This window comes from Varroa jacobsoni, unplaced genomic scaffold (assembly GCF_002532875.2).
Source record: "Varroa jacobsoni isolate VJ856 unplaced genomic scaffold, vjacob_1.0 scaffold_782, whole genome shotgun sequence".
Classification (NCBI taxonomy): domain Eukaryota; kingdom Metazoa; phylum Arthropoda; class Arachnida; order Mesostigmata; family Varroidae; genus Varroa; species Varroa jacobsoni.
In genome coordinates this window covers 29,067-37,647 of record NW_019213684.1, presented here as the reverse complement: position 1 = coordinate 37,647, position 8,581 = coordinate 29,067, and positions in this window count along the sequence as shown.

Below are 8,581 nucleotides of genomic sequence, written 5' to 3'. Positions count from 1 at the left end.
ATCATTGCCTACATCGTAATCTATTGAAAATAATTTGACATTTTACGAGAAGTACTATTTCTTTTTTTCCCGCAGAGATTTGTAGCACAGAACGTCACGGAATACCCCCAAAGCATATGAATTACGTAAGCGTCGGCGTCAATGGCAGCTGTAATGACAGTCACGTCACAACGGAAAAGAACCAGCGACTAGGATGAATCAGTTCGCAACTACAACGGCCTATAGGTACGTGTAATAATAATCTGATTACGGCTGAGGTTGCTGGTACCGCTGCGACGCTACAAGATACAGTATTTACCGCTCTGTTGGGTACAAGTAGACAGGTTTATGCGCGGATTTCGTCACGGATTGTGCAAATGGTGAAAATGAACGGCAAATCAAAGCATGCCATATGGAAAGCTAAGCTGAGTACAAGAAGCGCCTTTAAAGACACGCTCTTCTGTGTTTACGTTCGGAGAGCTGTTCAGCAACTGGGCCTATCCTATGCCCTGGATAGCGCCAAGAAGGCAAGGAGCACCTTGCGGTGGCAGACACTGCCTGTTCGAAACGTAGATTTCGTAGGCACCGACTGAAGCTACCGCTCCGCTTCGCTTGAAGCCAGCAACAATGGTGCCAACAAGATCGACAATGAAACAACAACGGATTGTAGAGCAAAACAGAATGAGATACCAGTGCTGCCGTAGCTGTTGTTGGTGTCGTCGTTATCGGCTGCTGTGGCCTCGGCAGCATCGACCGCTCAACATCAAAAAATGTTGCTGGCCGTTTCTTCTTTAACTTTCCGCAGAGGGGTTGAAGCTCGTGGAACCTCAGAGCGCCGATGGCGACATCGGTCGATGTTAGCGAGTTTAACGCTGGCTTTTTGTTCCTATTTCTATTGGCGTTGTTGGAGCGGCTGGTGCTGCCGAAACGGCGTTTCGAAGCGCGGCGTTTGGAATTCGTAATATTTTCTACGAATGACTTGTTGGGGAGGAATTTCTAAAAAAACGTTTATCAAGACGCCATTGCTGATGCCGCGGCCACCGGCGTTGTCACGAAACCCTACCACCGCGGCAATAGTGCGACGACATCAGCGGCAGCGATAGCGAGAATACCCGGTAGATCGATGCCGAGAGGATGCAAAAAAAATCACCAGAAAAAAACAACAGAACATTCCCTTTTTTTTTTTTTTCGCCATCGCAGCTGCTGGCCGCGTTTTTCTTTTTTTTTTTTTTATAATTGTTGTACAGATTCGTTTTTTGCCTGTTTATGCGTTCCAAAAGTGTTGTTATCCGCTTGTATGTGGGAGTGCCTCTGTGTACTAGTTCGATTTCTTTAGCTGAATGAAACGATCGATTTTAACCGGTTATAGGTAATTGCGCCAGTGTTTCTAGTGACACCCGATGTAGATTGGGTTTGTATCGATTAGTCTACATATGGGTTGGTTAGGGAGCGGCTGTCTAACCCTTGGGCGTATTATCAAGCGTACAAATGTAATTACATCGTGTGCCAAATCCACATTTTGAATGGTTGTACCTGCTGGCGTAATTTTTCAGACTCGTACCTGTTACTAGGATATATTGATGGAGTAGCTGTTTGTGTTTTTGTCGTTATAATACACGAACACTCTGGAATTCCATATTTCCAAAAACTATCCATTCAACATATTATTTAGCCTCCTTTGATGCTGTTTTCAATGCCTCGATGCAAACTAGCAAAACAGATTTGCGCATTTAAATATGAAATTGGGGGTGCGGGGTAGGGGGCTCGTGGTGGCCCTCATAAGGTGTATGTAACTCGTGTCGACAGGTCGAATAAATATGTTTAAAATCCTGAACAATATACGTTTTCGTTAAACGTATACATTGCCATTACACCAGTACAGTCGAATGATTCGGCTGTTACACGCGACGGGCAGGCAGCCTTCAAAACTCGTTGGGACTGTATGATGATTTTGTATTATCTGCTAGAGATACTCCTATCTACTCTTGAATGCTCTGGCACTCGTTCGTTTTTGAAACGAGTATTTCATAGCAGGAAATGCCCCTGATGTCCATTGCAAGTGCTACCATTACCTCGTGTCCGAACCTTCTGCACCCGGCTACCGAACCCGATTTCTCCACAGAGCGATACCATTCGTCCGTCCGTTCCTTCTCAAGCTGGCAGTAGAGATTAAACCACGTCTTGGCTATGGCGATTGTGTGCTCCATGCGAGGTCTTCGTCCGTTCCTCAAATTACACGTTGAGTTTATCACACGTATTTTTAACTGGCTTAGAATCAGTTTACGGGGCACCCACTTTTTACTCAGCTTTCACATTTTCAGTATTTGGGTGATGATTATGTAACAAGTTACCTGTAACAAGACATGTTAGTTTTGGCCGATAAAGCCCCAAAATTTCAAGCTTCCATGAAAAGCCTTTTTGATTGCGATAAGATCTTTTTGGGTCTCAGGTGCCGACATCTGGTCTTTAATATTCTTCGCTGGCCTTTAACATTCCGATCTCCGCTCTACAACCGTTTGCACCATTGACGCACTGTGCTTCTACTTAAGGCCTCGATACTTATATATTATATTGATGTCCTTATTACCTTCGATGAATCTTCGCAATACTATTGATCTTCGAGATACAAAAATTGGACGCCTAAACATTCATTTCCAATATAAACAAGAGAATATTTGTGAAAGTGTGAAAGAACGAATGTTCTCTCGAGTAAACTTTATCGGTCACAAGTTTCTAGAAGCTTGCTGGAGTATTTAGCAAGCAGATTCTGTCCGGTAGCACTACATAATTTAAAGGCTATTTAATCAGAAAGTCCACCGGGTTCGCTTGAAACATGTATAGTATAATCACAACAACCGATGGGAGCTCTGCAGATATTTGTGCTACCAAGTGTTCTTCCTAAAAGAGGCTCTGTTTTTGTTTGATGCCGGTGACCCTATATTTATAAAACAATGAACGCTTGTCAGAGCATTGCTTTACCTTGAAAGAATGCTATATCACGTTACATAGATTGAACCCGTCGGGTCTGGTTTGCATCTGGGGGGTGCCGTTGTTTCTGTCGTTACTTTATTTTTTCGCGGAGGAAGCTATAGTTGATATTTAATTAAACGCATATATATTTGCCTCTTGTATTTATTCACTGTGATATATACATATGTGCAAATAATTTAATTAGGCGGTCGGTGAATCGTGCAGCTGCTAGGCTGATAATGATTCTGCCACAAGAACAAGGTCGTCTAAGAGCACGTGAGCGTTAAGTTAAAGTCTGGTCGTGCAAATTAAATTTTCTTAGCAGAGCTGTTAGAACTTGCACTGGAGGTCAACTGATCAGTCTTGGTACTTACGAAATTTACAGAGATGTATGATATGCGTTCGTTTAACGGGTTTTCGCTAAATGAAATGCCAATGCTGCATCTCTTCGCTGCGTTCCACTCAATACCTTGCCGTTTACAATTCCTTTAGTTTTCGAAGTAAAAAACCGTACGCTACTTACTTTTCGGTCAATAAATTGGGCAACAAATACAAGATGATGAACCTATCATCCTGTATGCTAATGAGACAGTTCATTTAAAGGGATAGATTCTGATTAGCCCCATCTATATATAAACTTGAAGAGACAACTTTAACTTGCACCGAGTGTCCTGTTGCTAGAACTTTCGCATCCACAAACAGCGTATATGCTTTAATTACAAACGCATAAGGAGTTCATCGTCACAGCATGCTCCTGTATGATGCTTTCGCTATATACCGTCGACAGGACCGCTTGATGTGTAGCACCCCTAGACGCGTTGACGCTAGAAGCGAACGAGCTAGCTGCCTCCGTTGTTACCCGCCCACCGGATTGGTACTCTAGTACGTGGCACAACTCTCCTCCAGCGTTCTGCTATCGTTTTCTACACTCGCCGATCTCTAGCCATGTTGGTTATGCCGTTCGATGGCATTATAAGAAAACTTTTCCTTAAATCTTACTACTGATCCGTTCTATAGCGTGAAAATGGCTAGAATCTTTTTCTTATGTTATGCTTTGGTTTAAATAAAACAAGCGTGGTGACAGGGCCTCCTAACCAGTATTGAACTCAAAATAATCTATTGTTAAGTTCAATAGAATGATTATAGAGTATGTTAGGCTTTCTCCAAGAAGGAAGCGTTGAGGATGCTTTAATAACAAACAATAAAGCCTGCTACTATCGCATATCACGACAAGACATTGACGGTCCCGCTATTTAGTTCAGCTTTCCTATGTTCCCTGCCATGCAAGGCATAGCACTGCCATATTAATTCACGAATTAGGTAGTATTATTTGTCATTCGTTGCGTTATGTATTGGCTCTGCCTGTTATGGACGCCCTCCTTTGGATCTCGTCAGATGCTGACTGTTGCTCATAAATACGTATGTATGGTACGATTGCATAGAGTTCTACAGTTTGCGATAGCCATGGTAATAGATTTATGCAGACCTTTTAATAGACTTACTAAGACATGTATATAATTTAGGTAATAGATTTATGAAATTTAGTTTCGGCGAGTCGTTCAGCTTAATCAGGTTGAACTTTGGTCAGCTTGTTTCTACGAGACCTTGATACCCTATACTGATCTTGCGATAATGTAACCCTTACATCCTATCCTATGATTGAAACTTTCTGAAGCAGGACGCGGTAAACCTTGGTTGGTTGGTTGGTTGGTTGATTGAAGCTTCACGTACCGATAGCATACATTTGTTAAAAAGTTAATAGATACCAGGTAATCCCAAATAACTAAAGGTCTTCATATATTTACGGTTCGTTTCTAGTGTGAACGACAGTAACTCATTCGAAGGGTTTGCCTAATTTTTTTCTCTTTCTTATCGATCACATTGAACTGACATAGAAAATACATGCGGTAACATAAATTCATCACTAAATAAAGAATTACATATATACTACACAGAATAATATGTATATAACCAGCTGTATATTTCAAGCGAGTATGGCCGTCACAAAAATGGACACTGCAGATTCTGTTTGAGCACCCAACCTTTTCGGCAGTCACATAACTGCAGACTTTTACCGCGAGACTAAAGGTATGCTTTTTCGGGATGAATGAGATTTGTCACTATGAGAGACATCAGCATGAGACAGATAAACCTTTTTAATGCAGAAATATCATTGCAGACAATGAATCTTTAGTAATCAGGCTGAACTACTATAGACCGTTGCAAGAAGCATGTCGCAAGGCACATTGAGAAACATTACCTATTTCATAAAGTTATAAGAAAAGATGCTGAGATTTTTCACTTCTTCTTTCGACGTTAGAAATTTCGATTAAATTCAAAATAAAAATGAATACAGATATATATATATATATATATGAGTATACGTGTGCTCGAGATGTGAGCTGCGTGGATGGCGCCGGTGCCAGCAAGAACGGCGGCCGGCGTGGCAACGGTTCTTCAGTATTTTTGTTCCATACAAAGGACCCCAATCGATCGCAACTCTCGTAAGCTTTACTTGCCACAACTCGTAAGCTTGCCACAACTACTGCGAGAGAGACTGCTGCCACTTCCGTTCTGTCAGAGATACGCGGCCAGCGTTTGACTGTGGGGCTGGCCCACTGTGTCGATGTCACCATCGCCAGATTCATCACTTCCGTTCTTCATCAACGGCATCGTAGCACACCGTTATCATCACCATCGCCATCGCCTCTGTTGCCAAGCCAAATACGGTGTCTATCTTTGTCTTCTCGGAGTCACCAATTACTTTACCTATCGTTCTGCTTGTGCGCTTGTTAGAACCACTGCATCTCATCAGAGAATAACGTACACAAAATACCAGCACTAGCCACAAGTGGACCGCGTCCAACAACCATTTTTCGTTGCCATTGTTTCTCTCCCTCTGATCAGTAGCAGCGGCAGCAGCTGTTGTCGACGAACAGACGACGTCTGCCACTGATTTTAGATGAAGTAAGAATCATAGGCTTGTCCCTTAATATGACTAGGCCAGCTAGTTTTTGCATACTTCGAGCACATAAAAAATGCTCGAAAGGTTAACCACCGATTGGGCGTCTGATAAATTGTTACCGTTGGCAAGGGAGAAAACGACACGTAGATGCCAACATAACCCTAAACAGATGCGGCTGTACATGTTATCCAGAGCGGTTCCCGATATCTATATGTAGAAAAGTAGGTATTCAACATTTTCGTCTATCCTCTTTGTACTTCAGACATGGATTCCAATCATACGGAATCACAAATGGCGTTTGTACACTTCGTTCATGCAATTCGATCACAGTAATAGCATATTGTATTCTATAGGTGCATCGTTTCCGTAGCAGCTAGTCTATACTTGCCCATAATTACCCACAGAAGAAGCGTTCTTTGTTACCAGAAATAAACGCCACTTAATTTGGCTTAATGCGAAAGAGTACTTATTTCAGGGATCGAGACGATTGCTGGACAGTTAATAGGATACACGCACAGATCTGCCAGTTGCTTGACATCGCCGCTCTGAATTCGTAACCGCCTTGTCTTCAGTATCTCTTGTTGGCGTCTGGTACTTTTCGGTCGCATCGGGATGAGTTATATCATATTCCGTGCACTCAGCTATCACGCTACGTAATAGGGCAAACTAAATATACCTCGTGTTGAATTTTTGTAGAATGCATTTTTGGAATTAAATTAGCGTACAATTGGAAACTTATCGGGTTGAGTTCAACATGGCGCGCATGCTTAGAGCTCAGGCAACGTAAGAAGGGCAATGTAAATATGATCGTCAGCAAAGGAGCTTCGAGTGTGTCATCTTTGATATTCTCGATGCCCGTTACTTTTCTTTTATCCTATTAGATAAATATATTACTATGAAGGGTACATATTATTATACTGCATGCATAATCAAGCAAAAGAGGCTTAAACAAGATCAATGTAGTTTAACAAAGGACACGGGTATTTGCACTCGAGTGTCTCATCGAGTTCCCACAAATATTCCAAAATTCTGTGTAAACGTTTCTAATAAAGCGGCGACTGGCGTGGTCAACGCTGAACATGGACAGGCGCAGGCTTCTTCTCTCGCAGCCGCCCCCATTAGGCCTTTAATCTGAGTTTATTGAATCGTTGACGCCTCAATGATCGCAGCACTGGTATTGTGTATCGCGCAGCGGCGACTAAGTCGCATTAGTGGCGCCGTTGTAAACGATCGACAAGGTGACAAAATGACCGGCGTTTCACGCTACTCTCTCCGCGAAGTCGATTGAGGTCTATATTAACCGAAAAGGAAGGCTGCCCATAGCCTACCACTGATTGATCATTGCCGCAGGTACATTTGTCGAGCAAACAGCCTTTCAAGTCCCGTGTGGAAACAATAGTTTGAAGAACAGATAGACTCATATTCGTATCTACTGATGTCGTCTCCGATTTGGTTCTTCGCATTTGTCCTGGTACAACTGCCGTGCATTGCCGCTGCTGCCTAAACGCTGCCGTTGAAGTCTGCATCGGCGCAAGATAGAAACGCTAATCATTTTGAGCCTATAGCAGACCTTAATACAGCGAAGTGTCCTGCCGCAAACAAGCCGATCCCCACGCATAACGGACGAATACTGTTTAAGTGCGTCTCAGTCAAAGAAAAACAAACACCAGTTTAAAATTGAACGATAACACAATCGAGCATAAGAACAATCACTAATAATTATAATAATAACAACACGAAATAACAGCAGATGAAGATCTAACCACTAGACAAATTTGGCCACACCTATTTGCCATACGTTGAATGGGCTTTCTGTAGCTCGGAAAAATGAAGCAATAAATCAGAGTGCAGCCTGTAGATGCTTTGCACAGTTGTCAAAAGAAAACATTTGTATATGCAGGGTATTGGTGCATGAAATAACGACGATAATGTTCCGGTAAAATTCCTTAAAAAAATTAATTTTTCCATGATCTCCTTCTGGCAAGGTTGCTAGAACGGAGCAAAGTATGTATTGATGATAATATGATATAATAATATATCCATGTATACTAAGACATATATACATGATCTATATAATATTTAAGTGTAACGTAAAAATGCCTGAATCCGACCCAGTACGAAGCAGTCAGACGATACGGCTTCTATCGTCTGTCTGTTGTTGCCATAATAAAGCACACGCGTTACTGGTAACCAGCAGTACGGAAAACAGTAATATCAATAACTGTAGCAGTTATCGGGAAACAGTGATAGCCTTATGGCCGCTTGTAGCGCTAGCATTTCTTGCCATTGTGAAAGACTCGGTTTAATTGGCATCAGAGAGTAGTATCTTTACTCGACGCTCGTGCTTCAAACTTATCCAAATATCTCCATATATCCAATTGTTCTCGTGAATTTACGAAAAATGACGCCATGTCGAAAATCGTATTATTACGAGAGACGAGTACGCAGCGCCCACTTGCCCATGTTAGAATGACGTATGTTCTTTGATACAGGAAAACAGCTCCACTAATATATATATATTAAGGGAGCTCTAACGTGACTCGGATTGGAACTTGAACCATAAAGCTCGATGGCGCCTCGTTCGTTCAGTGACAAATCAGGTAAATTATTTTTCTGCCAATAAACGTCACTCTCGTTGCTCGTACAGCCGGCAGACGGCTACAAAGC